This window comes from Lissotriton helveticus, chromosome 8, assembly GCF_964261635.1.
Source record: "Lissotriton helveticus chromosome 8, aLisHel1.1, whole genome shotgun sequence".
Taxonomy (NCBI): Eukaryota; Metazoa; Chordata; class Amphibia; order Caudata; family Salamandridae; genus Lissotriton; species Lissotriton helveticus.
In genome coordinates, this window is record NC_136069.1 from 1,224,880,595 (window position 1) to 1,224,900,384 (window position 19,790).

Consider the following 19,790-nt stretch of genomic DNA (forward strand, 5'->3'; position numbering starts at 1 on the left):
TGGGCCTATTATAGGCGTCGGTGACGTCAGCGGAGTCGCGAGCGTTGCCGTGCCTCTATGACGTCCAAGTCCACGTCGGCGCGAAGCTACAAAAAGAATTTCCGAATGTTGCTGACGCAAGGGGATATTCACAAGGTGAGGAATCCACAGGCAGATATTGTATCTACCAGAAAAAGCGTTACCGAAGGTAAGTAACTTGTTCTTCTTGGGCCTGTCTGGTTACTATAGGAAGTTTGTCAAGAATTATGGGTCCATTGTGACACCACTTAATGACCTGACAAGCAAGAAAATGCCAAAGAAAGTTCAGTGGACAGTTAGCTGTCAGAAGGCATTTGATGACCTAAAGCAGGCCATGTGTACTGCACCTATTCTCAAGAGTCCTGACTACTCCAAAACCTTCATTGTCCAAACAGATGCATCTGAGTTGGGTGTGGGAGCTGTTCTATCTCAACTGAATATTGATGGTCATGACCAGCCCATTGCTTTTATAAGCAGAAGGCTGACCCCTGGAGAGAAACGTTGGTCAGCTATAGAGGGGGAGGCCTTTGCTGTGGTTTGGGCCCTGAAGAAGTTGAGGCCATACTTGTTTGGAACTCACTTCAAGATTCAGACCGACCATAAGCCCCTCTTATGGCTAAATCAGATGAAGGGTGAAAACCCCAAACTTCTTAGGTGGTCCATTTCCCTACAGGGGATGGACTTTACAGTGGAGCACAGACCAGGGACTGACCATGGCAACGCAGACGGTCTCTCCAGGTATTTCCACTTAGAACAGGAAGACTCACCTGGTCAAGGTTAGTTTAATGTCCCTAAGTTTGGGGGGGGGGGTTATGTGGGAGAGTGGGGTCTGCAATCCTATGGTCACCCCAGATTTTTGCTTTTTGCTTCACTGGTTTACGACTTACCCTGGCTGTGGGCCTGCTAATCAGACCCGCAGCCTAGCTGTTCTCTCTCTAAATTGACATCCATGTACTTTAGGTGCATTTACCAATTGGTACTGGGCCACCTTATCAGTCCCTGTACAGTGTACCTTAGGTACCCAGGGCATAGGTGTACCCAGGGCCTACCAGGGGCTGAAGCATGTATTATGCCACCCCTGGCTGGCCATCTAAACAGACACAACTGGCTGGTAAGAAAGCTGGGGGAAGGTGGTGTAATCACCCTTTGCTATAGATATAGTATACCTATATCTAAACCTAAAATGGACACATATATTCCTATCAGTCACTCCTATGGCAGGCCTTATCAATCCTGAAGGCAGAGTGCTTGGAATTATGTGAGATGGTGCTCTGGCATGAGCTGAGCCCATCTGCAGCTTGCGGAACCAAGTCCTAATACCTGTTCCATGATAACGCTATACCATATACTCTTAAGTGCATTATAATCCTCGCGGTTGAATGCTAACTTTGGTATAGCATTATCAAAACATGTCGAGTAAGATGTCATACGAATTGGAATACTACCCCCTCACCAATTCTGGCAACGGGGGTAGCATTCCACCCTTCTAGAGGGACACGACATGTGTGTAACTGTGAACCCCGGTTAAAGTTAAACGAAGCCTAAGCATCACAAAATGGATGCTGCCACCACAGACACAAGTCTGACCTCCTGCTGCTGGGAGTCCTTCCAGCGAGGGAGGCCTGGACAAAGGGTTTCCTGCCTTGGGAGGTGCTAGCACCACCACAGACAGGATTTTGTGTATTGAGGTAGGGAGACCTGAAAGGAATGAGACATGCCTGGGGCACACAAGGTGTCCTGTGCATACACCGGTTCAAACCAGTTGCTGGGGCATCCCTGCCCCAGCTCTGGCGCGAAACCGGACAAAGGATAGGGGGTGTAGCCACCCCCCTTCCTGGTCCCACCCAGGGGAGGGACCTAGTCAGTAGTGCAGCCCCCTTTAGGAGAATAAAGGTAGGAGCTGGTCCCATTCCAAATTAGATTAATCCTGAACTACTCTACAAGAAGAAACTCTGGACTTCGACGTTCTGCTCCTCAGAAGACTGAAGAAATCTCCCTTGTGGACAAGGAGTGTCCACCCTGCAACTGCAGGCACCATCAAGCGTCCAGCGGCTTCCCTTTGTCGTCTTCCCTCAAGGATCCAGACTTCAGAGCCCAACGAGACCCGGATTCCCAGACCTCTCCGACCTCTACCTACATCTGCAGCACAGCTGAGATCCGTGGGTGCGACGAGACACGTGGGACCGGCCATCTTGGAAGAAACTGCACTTTGCTTCCAGCACAACTCCCGAGGTAAACTCGACCAAGTGCTTTGGGGACTGAGAAGCCCCAACCCCGTGCAGCCCCTGCACCGAAGATCAGCCCTCCAGCGTCCACTAGATCTGCGTGGGGCCCTTCTGCTTGTCTGCTGATCGACGCATTGTCTGGTCACTTGCCGGCTGGCTAGTGGCCTCCTAGACGATGAACCTTTGAATCTTTGCTGCTGGTCTGGTTGCTCCAGACTGGCCCTTGCTCCCTTCCAAAAGAGGGGCACCCCGGACTCTCCTAGTCCGCACCAGATGTCTTTTCCCTTCACCGCGTGGGTTGCCTTTGCCAAGGCCTGTTGACTCCAATTCCGGATCCGACACCGCCGACAGTGAGAGCCTGCGTGGCACAGCTCGTGCCTCCATCCTGGTCGTCGAAGACACCTCCTGGTCCACGTGGCTGCAGAGTCAAGCGTCCACTCTTCACCTGATCGCGACAACAGCATCTGGTTCCTTCCTGGTTCCACACCGGTCACTGGCTAGTGACTTTGAACATTGTCCCCTCTGCTTTCAGGTCCTCTTCTTCTCCGATCCACCCTTGGATCGCACCGGACATCTTCCTCCTGGTCGCCTGCAGCATCTTTTCTTTCAGGCTCCATTGACTTCAACACGAGAACCCGACACACTTTGGCACCTATGCACCCGCAGCCCGTGGGTGAGGTAACGAGAGCATTTCGGTGCTCAAGGGTACTCTAACTGTCCTAGTGTCCAATTCCACAGTCGTTTTTGTCCTAACTGTGAGAAGTTGGCCTGATATGCAGTGCTCACTATTCTAGTGATCACTATGTATCAGTCCAAACAACCCTTATTGATGATTGGTTGTAAGTCAACCTTATAGACCAGCTATCCTAGTAGCATGGATACGAGCAGTCTAAGGCTAAGACTCTAGAGGGCGTGTTAAGCCAGCTGTTTTACCATCACATTACCCCTTGAACACCAAGTGAAAGGACACCACACAAGTTGTTATGAAAATAAACAGATATTTATTTATAACAAGACTACCCTGAACTCTTTATGAGTCAGGGAGCTAAGCACACAACAAAACTCTTACGAAAATACTTTAAGTCGCACAATTTACACAAATGCCCTAGGGGCACGAAAAACCATATACACAGTAAGTGGAATGCGAACTTGCTAGCAGGTAAGTAATACTTTTCTAGACTCAGGAATCGCTAGGCCTACAATTCTAAACACTGGGATTAGATGCAGGAGGCCTGTGGACGTCGTGTGCAGAGTGGGAACTCTCACGCGTAAGGCGGGAAAAAGTCTATGGAGGCTAGCAGTTGCAAAGTTACTGTTCTCGGGCGAACCCGACTAGGTGGGTCGAAAACAAGAGTGGATCCGAACACTTAGGGTGTTGGACTATGCTGGAGCACCGGAGTACTCAGGTTACCTAGCCCAGGGGCTGCGGCTGCATAGGGTTGAATTTGCGTCGGAAACCCTTGTTGAAGATCCAGGAGCCTGAAGAAAGAGTTTCTGGCAGGCGGCCAGTGAAGAAAGTTCGGAGTGATCCAAGCCTGGATCAGGGAAGAAGAAACCTGTAAGCAGAGGGGACCAAGTTCTGAATCACTAGCCAGTGATTTGAGTGGGCACCAGGATGGCACCGGACGAAGTCACCTCAGCCAGGTGAGTGGGCGCTGCTGGGCTCTGCAGTCTCTCGGACCAGGAGGCGTTGTCGGTGACCAGGATGGAGGTGCCAGCTGTCCCACGAAGGTACTTGCTGTCGACGTCGCTGGACCCAGGATTGGGCAACAAGTCTTGGCAAATGCAAGGCCCACGCGGTGGACCTAAAATGGCGTCTTGAGTGGACCAGGAGGGTCCAGGGTGCTCCTCTTTTGGAGGGGAGCAAGGGCTAGTCTGGAGCAACCAGACCAGCAGTGGTTGTCGTCGTGGAGCGTCATGAGGGGGCCACTAGCCAACGGGCAAGCGACCTGGACAACGCGGTTGGCAGCCAAGAGCAGAAGGGCCCCACGCAGATCTCGTGGATGCAGGGGGGCTGAACTTCGGTGCTGGAGCTGCTCAGGGTCGGGGCTTCTCTTACCCCAAAGCACTCGGTCGAGGGTCACTCGGTGGTCGTGCTGGACAAGCGTCGTGCAGTTCTGAAGATGGCCGGTCCCTCGAGGTCTCGTCACACCCACTGATCACAGCTGGGCTGATGATGTAGGTTGAGGTCAGAGGTGCCAGGGAAGCCGGTTCTCCTCGTGCTGGAGCAGTCTTGATCCGAAGGAGAGACTGGCAACAAACCGCGATGCTTGGTTGGTGCCTGCTGCTGCAGGGTGACTACTCCTTAGTCACAAGGGAGAATCTTGGGAAGAAGTCTTGAGTTCCTTTCGTGGAAAGTAGTTTCAGCATTCAAAGATGATCTGATTTGGAAGGGGGCCAGTTCCTACCTTTATCCTGCAAAAAGGGGCTGGCACGCGACTAAGTCCTGCCCTATGTGTGGGACTAGGAGGGGGGTGGTTACACCCCTCTCCTTTGGCGGGCTTTCCCCAGGCCAGGGGCTGGAGTGCCCCTGGAACTGGTTTCAGCCGGCCTATGCACAGTGAGCACCGGGGTGCCACTTGCAGTCACCTTCCTCTAAAGCCCTGCCTACCTAGGATACACAAAATCCTGTCTGGGACGGTGCTGGCACCGCCCCTGTCAGGAAACCCTTTGTCCTTGCCTCCTGGGCTGGGAGGACTCCCAGCAGCAGGAGGGCAGACTTGTGTCTCGGTGGCAGCATCCATTTTGTGGAGCTAAGGCTCTGTCTGACTTTAACCGGGGTTACAGGTTACATACATGTCGTGTCCCTCTAGAAGGGTGGAATGCTAACCCCGTCGCCAGAATTGGCGAGGGGTTAGTATTCCAATTCGTATGACACCTTACTCGGCATGTTTTGATAAAGCGATACCAGAGTTGGCATATAACCGCGAGGATTATAATGCACTTAAGAGTATATGGTATGCGATATCATGGAAACGGCTACAGGATGGATCCCGAAAGCCGCAGACAGGCTCAGCTCATGCCAGAGCACCATCTCACACGATTCCAAGCACTCTGCCTTCAGGATTGTTAAGGCCTGCCATAGGAGTGACTGATAGGAGATCTGTGTGTCCATTTAGGTTTAGATATAGGAATACTATATCTACAGCAGAGGGTGAGTACACCACTCTGCCCCAGCTGTCAAGCAGCCAGTTGTGTCTGATTTAGTTAGTCAGCCCAGGGGTGGCATAATACATGCTGCAGCCCCTGGGAGACTTCTGGGTGCACCTCAGCCCTGGGTACAGGGACTTGAGAGGGCCCAGTGCCAATTTAGTACCTGGGTACAATTTGGAGTAGAGAGAACAGCTAGGCTGTGGGTTTGATCAGCAGGCCCACAACCAGGGAAAGTCGTAAACCAGTGAAGCAAAAAGCAAAAATCTGGGTGATCATAGGATTGCAGACCCTACTCTCCTACATGACCCCCCCCAAACTTTGGGACAATAAACTAACCTTGACCAGGTGAGTCTTCTTGCTCTAAGTGGAAATACCTGGAGAGCCCATCAGCATTGCCATGATCAGTACCAGGTCTGTGCTCCACTGTAAAATCCATCCCCTGTAGGGAAATGGACCACCTAAGTAGTTTGGGGTTTTCACCCTTCATCTGACTTAGCCATAAGAGGGGCTTTTGGTCGGTCTGAACTGTGAAGTGAGTCCCAAACAAGTAGGACCTCAGCTTCTTCAGGGCCCAAACCACAGCAAAGGCCTCCCTCTCAATAGCTGACCAATTTTCCTCTCTGGGGGTCAGCCTCCTGCTAATGAAAGCAATTGGCTGGTCGTTGCCATCAAAATTCAGCTGAGATAGAACAGCTCCCACACCCAACTCAGAAGCATCTGTTTGGACAATGAATGGTTTGGAGAAGTCTGGACTCTTTAGGATAGGTGCTGTGCACATGGCCTGCTTTAGGTCATCGAATGCTTTCTGACAGCTTGCTGTCCACTGAATTTTCTTTGGCATCTTCTTACTTGTCAGGTCATTAAGGGGGGTCACTATGGACCCATAATTTCTGACAAATTTCCTATAGTACCCAGTCAGGCCCAAGAAAGCTCGAACCTGAGTCTGGGTGATTGGAGGAGCCCAGTCCTTGATGGCCTGTATCTTACTCTCCAATGGCTGAACCTGGCCTCCACCTACAAGGTGGCCCAGGTATACAACCTGTGTCTGCCCTATCTGGCACTTAGTGGCCTTGATAGTGAGGCCTGCCTTTTGCAGGGCCTCTAACACGTTCCTCAGGTGGACCAGGTGATCCTCCCAGGTGGAGCTAAAGACAGCAATATCGTCCAGATATGCTGCACAGAAGTCATCCATCCCAGTGAGAACTTGATTCAACAGCCTTTGGAAGGTGGCAGGTGCATTTTTCAACCCAAAGGGCATTACCACAAACTGATAATGACCACCAGGGGTAGAAAATGCTGTCTTGGGCCTGGCTTCCTCAGCTAACCTGATTTGCCAATACCCAGCTGTCAGGTCAAATGTGCTTAAGTAGTTGGCAGAAGCCAATCTATCTATAAGTTCATCTGCCCTTGGTATTGGGTGGGCATCAGTCTTAGTGACTGCATTGAGGCCTCTGTAGTCTATGCAAAACCTCATCTCTCTCTTACCACCCTGGGTGTGAGGCTTTGGCACTAGAACTACTGGGCTAGCCCAAGGGCTATCTGTGGGCTCAATGACTCCCAACTCCAACATTTTCTGCACTTCTGTTTTGATGCAGTCTCTGACATGATCAGGCTGCCTGTAGATTTTACTCTTGACAGGCAGACTGTCCCCAGTGTCCACTTCATGGGTACACCAATCAGTTTGACTGGGTGTCAGAGAGAACATATGTCTGAAGGATTGCAGAACTTGCCTGCAATCCTGTTGCTGATGTTCAGAGAGGCTGCCACAAAAGACAACACCATCTACTGATCCATCATCAGGATTCTGAGTGAGCAGGTCTGGGAGAGGGTCACTCTCTTCCTCCTGTCCCTCATCTGTGGCCATGAGCAAGCTCATGTCCTTCCTGTCGACATATGCCTTGAGCCTGTTCACATGGAGCACCCTGAGGGGGCTCCTGGGGGTTCCAAGGTCCACCAGGTAGGTGACCTCTCCCTTTTGCTCAATGATGGTGTGGGGCCCAGACCATTTGTCTTTGAGGGCTGCTGGGGCCACTGGCTCCAGTACCCACACCTTCTGTCCAGGCTGGTATACAGTCAGGACAGCCTTTTGGTCATGCCAAGCTTTTTGGAGTTCTTGGCTGGCCTCTAGGTTTTTGGATGCCTTCTCCATGTATTCAGCCATCCTGGAGCGGAGACCAAGTACATAGTCCACTATGTTGGTTGCAGGCTTTTTGAGAGGTCTCTCCCATCCTTCCTTCACCAAACACAGGGGTCCTCTTACAGGATGCCCATACAGAAGTTCAAAAGGGCTGTAGCCAACCCCCTTCTGTGGGACCTCTCTGTAAGCAAACAGGAGGCAGGGTATCAGGACATCCCATCTACGCCTGAGCTTTTCAGGTAGTCCATGAATCATCCCTTTGAGGGTCCTGTTGAATCTCTCAATAAGCCCATTGCACTGTGGATGATAGGGTGTGGTGAACTTGTAGTTAACACCACATTCCTTCCACATTGCAGTCAGATATCCTGACATGAAGTTTGCACCTCTGTCAGAAACAACCTCCTTAGGAAACCCCACTCTGGAGAAAACTCCAAGTAGGGCCCTGGCCACCACAGGAGCTGTAGTGGTCCTAAGTGGAATAGCTTCAGGATACCTGGTGGCATGGTCCACCACCACCAGTATAAACTTGTGCCCTGATGCTGTCTGGGGTTCCATTGGACCAACAATGTCAATCCCCACTCTTTCAAAGGGAACCCCCACCACAGGTAGTGTATGAGGGGGGCCTTTGTTGTGCCACCTGACTTACCACTGGCTTGGCAAGTGACACAGGAGCGACAAAACTCCTTGGTATTCTCATTCATGTGGGGCCAGTGAAAGTGTGAGACAAGTCTGTCCCAAGTCTTTGTCTGACCTAAGTGACCTGCAAGGGGAATCTCATGAGCCAAGGTGAGAAGGAAACCTCTCAGAGACAAGGGGATGACCAGCCTCCTGGTTGCACCAGGCTTGGGGTCTCTTGACTCAGAGTACAGGAGTCCATCTTCCCAGTAAACCCTGTGGGCACCTGTGGCATTCCCTGTAGCCTCAGCAGCAGCCTGCTGTCTGAGGGGTTCAAGGGAAGGGCAGTCTAACTGTGCCTTCCCCAGGTCTTCTCTGGAGGGTCCCCCTGAGCCCAGAAACTCAACTTGATCAAGTTCAAGCTCTTTAGGCTCAGTTACCCTCAGCTCTCTCAGATCAGCCTCCTCAGAGACTTGATCCTCAACCTGGGGCAAGGGGGAAGGCAAAGCCTTACCCTTACTGCTCTTCTTCTTGGAAGGTGTCTGGTCCTTTCTTCCAGGATCCAGCACCTGTTCAGTGGGGCATCTTCTGGCCTGTGACCTAGTCACAGCAAGCACATGTGCTGGCAAGCCCAACATTTCCATGTGAGTCCTCTACTCCACTTCTGACCATAGGGATGACTCCAAATCATTGCCCAACAAACAATCCACTGGGAGGTCTGAACTAACCACAACTTTCTTTTGGCCACTTACCCCTCCCCAGGAGAAAGCAACAATCGCCATACTATGACTGGTAGTGACGTTGCTGGCATTGGTCACCAGGAAATCTGTACCTGGCATGATCTGTCCAGGGTCCACAAAGTTAGGTGTCACCATGGTGACACTGGCACAAGTGTCCCTATAGGCCTGAGCCATTTTGCCATTTATTAAAGGTGTCTGCCTGTATTTGCCCAAAGTATTGGGACTTACATCAGGGGACATATCCATATCCCCTGTACAGACAAGGACAGCCTGAGTGAGTGTGCCAACTAAGTTGTCAGACTCCTCAGTTCCCAAGGTTAACCCAACTAATCCCTTGGGAGGTGCACTACCACTACTGACTGTACTAGGGGGTGCAGTTGCCTTAGGGGCTGTAGTGGTAGTGGTTTGCCCTCCTCTTTTGGTGCACTCACTAAACCAGTGAGACTTACTTTTGCAGTACTGGCACCACCTTTTTGATTGGCCTTCTTGAGTCTTCTTTTTCTGCTGTGAAGCCTGACCCCCACCCTCTTTGGTTTGTTGGGGACCTGTTGAAGACTTCTGGTCATTTTGTTCACTCTTAGTATTACCCTTCTGGTCTGCTTTCTTCTGACCACCCTGGTTCTGGTTCTGGTTCTGCTTGATCCTTGTTCTGGCCCATTTGTCTGCCTTCTTTCCCAATTCTTGGGGAGAGGTCAGATCTGAATCAACAAGGTGCTGGTGCAACAACTGGTTCTGACAATTATTTAAAATTTGCTCTCTCATCATCAGATTATACAATCCTGTGTAATCAGTAACCTTGCTACCCAGCAACCAGCCCTCCAAAGCCTTAGTGGCACTATCCACAAAGTCAGACCAGTCCTGAGACTGAGTTTTCTGGGTGTCTCTGAACAGCAACCTGTACTGCTCAGTGGTTAAACCAAACCCATCAACCAGTGTGTTCTTCAGGACCTGGTAATTGTTAGCAGCCTCCACTCTTGTAGTGAGGAGCTTATCTCTACCTTTGCCATCAAAGGAGAGCCACAGTATAGCTGCCCACTGACTTTGGGGAATGCCCTGCACAGTGCAGGCCCTCTCCAAAGCAGCCATCCATTTATGGATGTCATCCCCTTGCTTAAAGGGGGGCACTATTTTTGTCAGGTGTTTAGTATCTAAACCCTTCTCTCTATCTCTTGGGAGATTGCTGCCACCAGTGGGAACTATCCCACTCATCTGCTGCTCTCTAGCAAAGGCAAGCTTTTCTTTGGCCAGGGCAAGTTCTTCCCTTTCAATCCTCAGAGCAGCCTGTCTCATTCTAGCTTCATGCTCTATTCTCTGAGGGGAAGTCAATCTCCTCTGTGGAGAGTTCCTTCTCGTCTGGGAAGAGGCATTAGAGTGCAGAGATCTATTGGAGTCCCTAGAAAGAGATCTATCTCTCCTAACTCCAAGGTTAGGCCTACTTAGGGTCAGTACTGGGGGTCCCCCAGATCCTAGCCCAAGCAAGTCTATTTCTGATAGATACATCTGCCATGTGGATTCCTCACCTTGTGAATATCCCCCTTGCGCCAGCAACGTTCGGAAATTTTCTTCGTAGTACGCCGACGTGGGCGACGTCACAGGAGCACGGCATCGCGCGCGACTCCGTCTGACGTCACCGACCCCATATCAGGCCCACGCCGGCGTGATGACGTCAGTTCCCTTTTTTCCGCGTCTTCGACGCTAACGGTTTTCGGGATCTTCTACGATACTTAGTATCTTTCTGTTAATTAATTGCCACTGTTTCTCTCTTACGACTTGATTCTTCCCCGAAGATGTCGTCGAGGAAAACAGGCTTTAAGCCGTGTAGGTCTTGTGCCCGCACGATGTCCATCACTGACCCACATAAGGACTGTTTGTGGTGTCTTGGTTCGAGTCACGACGTCAAGAACTGCAATTCCTGTTTTAAGATGAATCCGAAAGCACTTCGAGAGCGTGAAGCTAAATTACTTTTAGCGAAGGTAAAACAGGATTCTGGACGTTATTCAAGATCGACGTCACGGAGATCGAAGTCGAAGCAAAGGTCTCGATCGAAGTCGGTATCGGCGTCGAGATCCAGAGCGGGTTCGAGATCTGGTGAGGATACGAGATCTAAAGAGAAATCGAAATCCAGGGAAAGATCGAGGTCTAGATCTAAATCGGCTTCCGGTCACGCTTCGAGCTCCTCGAGGAGAAAGCATAAGAGGAGGAAGCACAGTTCGAAACATCATTCAGAGAAGGAATCCTCTGACTCGAAGAGAAGGTCTCATAAACATCGTAAAGACTTTGTCTCTCCTTCGCCTGCTTTATCGAAAGAAGGTTCTCCGGCCCCGGAGCCAGAACCGGAGCCGGATCCGATGTCCTCGGAACATGAAGAGGAAGAAGAAGTGATTCCTCAAGAACCGACTCCAGCGGAGACTCCTACGGATCCGGAAGGTCAGAGTGAGGGTGTGTCGGGGCGACCTCCATTGGATCCGGTAGGTCTGTACCCTCCCTTTCCTGGTCCTGGACAGGATCCCTCGCATTTTTTAAATGCAATGTTCGGAGTATATTCCAGGGCAATGTACCCCACTGGAGCACCTGTTGGTCCCATGGGTCCATTATCATACAATCTGGGTATTCCTCAGTCGTACGCCCCAGCTCCATTTATGCCGTTCATGCCGGCGCCTCTTCCACCATGGCTCGGTACGGCTCCACCGAGGTCTTCGACTCCGCATGCGGCTTCGCCGACTCCGGATCGACCTCGCAGTCGAGATCGAGGTACCACACCTGTTCATGACTCTCGTCCTGCTCCGGCTCCTCGATCGACGTCGGAACCGGCTCCGTCGGAGTCGTTACCGGATCCGTCGACGTCGATTCGATTGGAGTGGTCGAGGCGAAGAGCTCAGCGTCTTCTAGAACAAAAAGATGATGAGAGTTCTGATGTGGAAGAAGGCGAGCTTCCTGATCATGACGATGATTTCGATGAGCTTCGGGATGCTAGTGGTCTAGAACTCTCTCCTGAGTGGGTTCTGCCTTCAGCTTCTGATGCTCCATCTAGGGACGTGGCACCCTATCACGTGGTCATTAGGAAGGCTGCTGACCTTCTTAATTTAAAGCTGCCCACAGTGGAGTACAAACCCAACATCCTCACTGAAGTCTTACATTCTCCTTCTTCAATTGTGGAACCTACACTGCCGTTTACTGATGCCTTGACGGATCCAATAAAGGAGATTTGGAAGAAGCCCTTATCTGCTCCTGCAGTTTCAAGAGTTATTGCAAGACGCTATAGGGTGGCTCCTGATGACCCTGCATTTCTTTCTACGCATCCATCTCCGGAAAGTCTTGTGGTTCAGGCGGCTTGCTCTTATAGGGCTGCTGGCTCCTTCCCTCAAGTGCCAGCTGACAAAGAGTCTAAAAAATTTGATCTGTCTGCGAAGAAGACTTTCTCTTCTGGGAGCATGGCTCTTAAATCATCAAATGCTACTTGCCTTTTAGGTAGATACGTGCATGCGCTAATGGACTCAGTGAAGCAATTATCATCAAAACTTCCTGAGGATGATAAGAAGAACTTTAATGAGGTTGTCTCTGACACTCAGGCTGCTGCCCGCATGGTCATTCAAAGCGGTATGGACACTGTGGATTCTGTTGCTAGAATTATGGGTTCATCCATTGCGACCAGGAGAGCCGCATGGCTAAAGTCTTCAGATTTCTCTGCGGATGTGCAATCTACATTGCTGGACTTACACTTTGATGGAACTGGCCTTTTCGGTAAGAAGGCTGATGTAGCCTTGGAAAGGTTTAAGGACAGCCGTGCCACCGCTAGATCTTTGGGTCTGCAGATGAGAGGATCGACGACTAAAAAGTTCAAAGGATTTGGCAGATCTTCTTTTCGTCCCTTCAAGCAGGGCCAACAACAACAACAGCAACAGCAGCAAAACCCTCTATATAGATCCTATAGAGGTAAACAGAGGGGTCGTGGACGTGGACGTCAAGTCTCCTCTTCCTCCACTTCCTCCAATAATGCCCAACCCCCACCCGCATCAGCAAAGCAGCCCTAGATCCACCATTCTGGATCATGTAGGGCCAGTAGGGGGTCGGCTTACCCATTTTCTACGAGATTGGGAATCGGTTACATCAGATCTTTGGGTTCTCAATCTCGTAGAGAATGGGTATGCACTTCCTTTTCAGGAATTCCCTCCCAATTACCCTCCTTGCCAAGGTTATTGTTCGGAGGACCACCTGCTTCTCCTGCAGGAGGAAGTCCTGGCACTGTTTCGAAAGGGTGCGATAGAGGTGGTTCCAGAGCAGGAGAGGGGTCAAGGGTGCTACTCCCGGTATTTCTTGATTCCCAAGAAGGATGGCAGGCTTCGGCCTATCCTGGATCTCAGGATTTTGAACCTCTATCTCAAACAGGAGAAGTTCAAAATGCTCACCCTTGCTCAGGTTCTTCTAGCGCTGATGGAAGAAGACTGGATGGTGTCGATCGACTTGCAGGATGCGTATTTTCACATCCCAATCCTGAAGTCGCACAGGAGGTATCTCCGTTTTACGGTGGGATCGCAACACTACCAGTTTGCGGTCCTTCCCTTTGGACTTACTACTGCGCCTCGAGTCTTCACCAAGGTGATGGCAGTGGTGGCTGCGCATCTCAGAAGGTCGGGGATTCCTGTATTCCCTTATCTAGACGACTGGCTGATCAAAGCAGAGTCGCCGGAGATGGTGCTCCATCATCTGCAGGAGACAACTCAGTTGTTACACAGGTTGGGTTTTTCGATAAATGTACCCAAGTCTCACCTGGTGCCCTCCCAGCGCAACCTGTTCATAGGTGCGGTACTGGACACTTCTGTATGTCGTGCATTCCCTCCACCTCAAAGAATTCACGACATTCAGGAGATGATTCCTTTATTCTACAATGGAGCGGTTGTTCCGGTCCTGAAGGTCCTTCGTCTGCTCGGTCTGATGGCTTCTTGCATTCTGTTGGTCAGTCATGCACGCTGGCACATGAGGGCACTCCAGTGGTGCCTCCGCAGGCAGTGGTATCAGCACAACGGAGATCTCAGGAAGTCAGTGAAGATCTCCGGGGAAGCTGCAGCGGATCTGTCTTGGTGGAGCGTGGAAGGCAATCTGTCACAAGGAAAGCCTTTTCAGCTACCTCCATCAGTGGCCACAGTGATTTCGGATGCATCCACTCTCGGGTGGGGTGCTCATCTGGGAGACCTGGAGGTCAAAGGTTTTTGGTCTCCGGAAGAAAGGTTGTTTCACATCAACCTTCTGGAATTGAGGGCGATACGTTTGGCACTCAAGGCCTTCCTCCCTTCCCTTCGCGGTCGTTCGGTTCAAGTCCTGACGGACAACACGACTGCGATGTGGTACATCAACAAGCAGGGAGGAGTAGGGTCGCAGTGTCTCTGCAGAGAGGCTCTGCGTCTCTGGTCCTGGGTTCAGGACCATCAGATTTGTCTGGTGGCAAATCATCTGGCCGGAGTTCTGAACGTTCGTGCAGACAGTCTCAGTCGGCAGTTCTCTGCCGACCACGAGTGGAGGCTTTACCCAGAGGTTGTTCACGACATCTTTCGGATGTGGGGGACTCCTCGGGTGGATCTATTCGCCACTCGCGAGAATGCTCACTGCCTTTCGTTCTGCAGTCTCCAGTATCCGATGCAAGGAGCGTTGGGGGACGCGTTTCAGCTGAGTTGGGGAGATCAACTCCTTTACGCGTTTCCTCCCATACCTTTGATTCCTCGGGTTCTGAGGAAGATTCGTCAAGACCGGGCCCAAGTCATATTGGTCGCCCCGGATTGGCCAAGAAGGGTGTGGTACTCAGACCTTCTCCGCCTCTCCTCTCACCCGCCGCTCCGTCTCCCTCGCAGGGCAGACCTCCTCTCTCAGATGGAGGGGCAGGTTTTACACCCCCACCTCCAGACATTACACCTTCATGCCTGGAGATTGAACGGGGCAACTTGAGTTCTTTTTCTCTCCCTCACGAGGTGGTGGATGTCATTCTTTCTGCCAGGCGTGACACCACTAAGTCCATTTACTCCTATAGGTGGTCAAAATTTGTTTCTTGGTGCAGGGAGAGAGATGTTGACCCTTTGAAGGCTCATTTGTCTAATATTTTACAATTTGCCCTTTATCTGGCGCAGCAAGGTTTGGCTGTGGCCACGGTCAAGGGGTATCTTTCTGCCTTATCGGCATTTCTATGTTTGCCGGATCAGCCATCTCTTTTTAAATCTCCGGTGGTTTTGAGATTCTTGAGGGGTTTCATAAATATGTTCCCTCCTACTCCTTTTGTTGTTCCTCATTGGGATTTGAATCTTGTGCTGACCTTCTTAATGGGTTCTCCCTTCGAGCCCTTGCATAAGTGTCCATTGAGGCTTCTCTCTTTTAAAACAATCTTCCTCGTTGCAATCACCTCGGCAAGGAGGGTAAGTGAGCTTCAAGCTCTAAGTTCCAAACCCCCATTCCTGACCATTCATGCTGAAAGGATGGTTCTCAGGACCAGGGCTGCTTTTCTGCCTAAGGTGGTGACTCCTTTCCATCTTGGGCAGTCCATTACCCTTCCTACCTTCTATCCTCCCCCTCACCCGTCTAAGGAGGAAGAGAGACTGCACCGTCTGGACCCTAAGAGGGCGGTGTCGTTCTATCTGGACAGGACTAAAGACTTCCGGATGGATGACCAGCTGTTTGTTGGTTTTGCTGGCTGCAAGAAGGGCAGAGCGGTGCACAAGCGCACACTTTCCAGGTGGATAATCCTGTGCATCAAGATCTGCTACTCTCTTGCCGGTAAGGACCCTCCTGAGGGTATTAGAGCACATTCTACTAGAGCAAAGTCTGCAACATCTGCTTTGTCTAGGGGTGTACCTGTTGAGGATATTTGCAAGGCCGCGACTTGGGCCTCCCTCCACACTTTCGCAAAGCATTACTGCTTGGATACCGAGGTGAGGAGGGATGGCCACTTCGCGCGCTCTGTCCTCCAAGACTTCCTGGTGTAGCAGAGTGGGCACCCTCCTCCGGGAGTGGGGACTGCTGTGGGAATCTATTCACAAGGTGAGGAATCCACACGGCAGATGTATCTATCAGAAGAACAAGTTACTTACCTTCGGTAACGCTTTTTCTGGTAGATACTATATCTGCCTGTGGATTCCTCACTGACCCACCGCCTCCCCGTTGTCCACTCTGCTATACCTGGTCTTTCTGTATATATGTTTATACTATTGATTTAGTCTATGTGTACTGTGTACATTGTATATTTGCATATTTGCTGTCGTTGGTCCGTCCGTGTGCCTCGAAGGCACGGAAAAAAGGGCGGAACTGACGTCATCACGCCGGCGTGGGCCTGATATGGGGTCGGTGACGTCAGACGGAGTCGCGCGCGATGCCGTGCTCCTGTGACGTCGCCCACGTCGGCGTACTACGAAGAAAATTTCCGAACGTTGCTGGCGCAAGGGGGATATTCACAAGGTGAGGAATCCACAGGCAGATATAGTATCTACCAGAAAAAGCGTTACCGAAGGTAAGTAACTTGTTCGTTGGCCCTAGTTAGCCTTCTGACTACCTCAAGACCTTTGTCTGTCTCATCCCCAGAGAGTTCCTCAGGCTCCTCCTCCTCAACTGCATTTACAGTGTTGTGGAGGTCTGGATCCCCAGTGGTACCCTCTAAGGCTGGCATATTCCCATCTAGCTGAGAAATCTTTCTCGCATCATATGTCTCTAAGAGACCTATCAGAAAGGGAATGGTGGGGTTAGACCCCTGTTTCAATTTCCTGGAGGTACACACTTGTCTCATCTCCTGGAAACTGAGAGCTGCATATCTTGATTTGACCTGTGGAGGGTCAAGATCCACAAGGGGAGTCTCAGTAGACTCTCCCTGGGTAGACATGCTTTTCTAGTGAGGTGTAAGTGGTGCACTTACCTACACTATGGCCCAGATGTAGGTAAAATAGATTTACCGATTTTAAATTACCGAATCATACCGATTCGGTAATTAAAAATCGGTAAATCTAAGGGGTTGAGATGTAGGAACATCCAGATGTTCCTGCTACCGAATCGGTAAACATCGGTATTTACCGATTCGGTAAATACCGACCGGTAATGGCCCATTCATTCCTATGGGCTTTGAAGCCCATAGGAATTAATGGGGCATTACCGGTACCGAATCGGTAAATACCGATTTTGACAAGGGTGCAGGGGGTGTCACTTTGACACCCTCTAGCACCCCCAAAAAAGATTCGGGGGCCATGTGGCAGGCATACCTGCCCTAAGGGCAGGTCTGCCTGTCATATGGCACAGGTGTGCATGCACACATGTGCATGCACACCGGAATCGGTTTTTTACCATGAAGTTGGATTTCATGGTAAAATACCGATTCTGTAAGGCTTGTGGGACTCAGAAGAGTCCCACCTACATATCAAAAATACCGAATAGGTATAAATACCGATTCGGTATTTTACAGATTCGGTAAATTTACCGATCGGTAAATTTACCGAATCTGTAAAATAATGTGTCCCTACATACCGATTACTGAATACCGGTCGGAAACGGCCAAAAATACCGATTTTCGGCCGTTACCGACCGACCTACATCGGGCCCTAAATGTTTGCCTACTGATCCCTTGCTAGAGTTGTAGTTTAGGGTGTGCTAGGCCCTAGGAGCTACAACAGTTGGTTCAGTAGAACTCAGAGTATTCTAAACTAAGTTATATGTACCTTAGTACTTATGTGATCTTTCACAAGATATTCTTAGGATATGTGTGGTAAAACAAACAGCAAGCTCAAATCCCAACCGCTGCTCACCAATGTGAGAAGTTGGCCTGATATGCAGTGCTCACTATTCTAGTTATCACTATGTATCAGTCCAAACAACCCTTATTGATGATTGGTTGTAAGTCAACCTTATAGACCAGCTATCCTAGTAGCATGGATACGAGCAGTCTAAGGCTAAGACTCTAGAGGGCGTGTTAAGCCAGCTGTTTTACCATCACATTACCCCTTGAACACCAAGTGAAAGGACACCACACAAGTTGTTATGAAAATAAACAGATATTTATTTATAACAAGACTACCCTGAACTCTTTATGAGTCAGGGAGCTAAGCACACAACAAAACTCTTACGAAAATACTTTAAGTCGCACAATTTACACAAATGCCCTAGGGGCACGAAAAACCATATACACAGTAAGTGGAATGCGAACTTGCTAGCAGGTAAGTAATACTTTTCTAGACTCAGGAATCGCTAGGCCTACAATTCTAAACACTGGGATTAGATGCAGGAGGCCTGTGGACGTCGTGTGCAGAGTGGGAACTCTCACGCGTAAGGCGGGAAAAAGTCTATGGAGGCTAGCAGTTGCAAAGTTACTGTTCTCGGGCGAACCCGACTAGGTGGGTCAAAAACAAGAGTGGATCCGAACACTTAGGGTGTTGGACTATGCTGGAGCACCGGAGTACTCAGGTTACCTAGCCCAGGGGCTGCGGCTGCATAGGGTTGAAGTTGCGTCGGAAACCCTTGTTGAAGATCCAGGAGCCTGAAGAAAGAGTTGCTGGCAGGCGGCCAGTGAAGAAAGTTCGGAGTGATCCAAGCCTGGATCAGGGAAGAAGAAACCTGTAAGCAGAGGGGACCAAGTTCTGAATCACTAGCCAGTGATTTGAGTGGGCACCAGGATGGCACCGGACGAAGTCACCTCAGCCAGGTGAGTGGGCGCTGCTGGGCTCTGCAGTCTCTCGGACCAGGAGGCGTTGTCGGCGACCAGGATGGAGGTGCGAGCTGTCCCACGAAGGTACTTGCTGTCGACGTCGCTGGACCCAGGATTGGGCAACAAGTCTTGGCAAATGCAAGGCCCACGCGGTGGACCTAAAATGGCGTCTTGAGTGGACCAGGAGGGTCCAGGGTGCTCCTCTTTTGGAGGGGAGCAAGGGCTAGTCTGGAGCAACCAGACCAGCAGTGGTTGTCGTCGTGGAGCGTCGTGAGGGGGCCACTAGCCAACGGGCAAGCGACCTGGACAACGCGGTTGGCAGCCAAGAGCAGAAGGGCCCCACGCAGATCTCGTGGATGCAGGGGGGCTGAACTTCGGTGCTGGAGCTGCTCAGGGTCGGGGCTTCTCTTACCCCAAAGCACTCGGTCGAGGGTCACTCGGTGGTCATGCTGGACAAGCGTCGTGCAGTTCTGAAGATGGCCGGTCCCTCGAGGTCTCGTCACACCCACGGATCACAGCTGGGCTGATGATGTAGGTTGAGGTCAGAGGTGCCAGGGAAGCCGGTTCTCGTCGTGCTGGAGCAGTCTTGATCCGAAGGAGAGACTGGCAACAAACCGCGATGCTTGGTTGGTGCCTGCTGCTGCAGGGTGACTACTCCTTAGTCACAAGGGAGAATCTTGGGAAGAAGTCTTGAGTTCCTTTCGTGGAAAGTAGTTTCAGGATTCAAAGATGATCTGATTTGGAAGGGGGCCAGTTCCTACCTTTATCCTGCAAAAAGGGGCTGGCACGCGACTAAGTCCTGCCCTATGGGTGGGACTAGGAGGGGGGTGGTTACACCCCTCTCCTTTGGCGGGCTTTCCCCAGGCCAGGGGCTGGAGTGCCCCTGGAACTGGTTTCAGCCGGCCTATGCACAGTGAGCACCGGGGTGCCACTTGCAGTCACCTTCCTCTAAAGCCCTGCCTACCTAGGATACACAAAATCCTGTCTGGGACGGTGCTGGCACCGCCCCTGGCAGGAAACCCTTTGTCCTTGCCTCCTGGGCTGGGAGGACTCCCAGCAGCAGGAGGGCAGACTTGTGTCTCGGTGGCAGCATCCATTTTGTGGAGCTAAGGCTCTGTCTGACTTTAACCGGGGTTACAGGTTACATACATGTCGTGTCCCTCTAGAAGGGTGGAATGCTAACCCCGTCGCCAGAATTGGCGAGGGGTTAGTATTCCAATTCGTATGACACCTTACTCGAC

At 51.1% G+C, this 19,790-nt stretch overlaps 1 protein-coding gene across 14 annotated transcripts in view; it reads left to right on the top strand.

Moving 5' to 3' along the window:
* Window positions 1-19,790, top strand: part of LOC144773261 (uncharacterized) — a 7,170,044-nt gene that overhangs the window by 6,536,803 nt on the left and 613,451 nt on the right. The window lies entirely within an intron of this gene.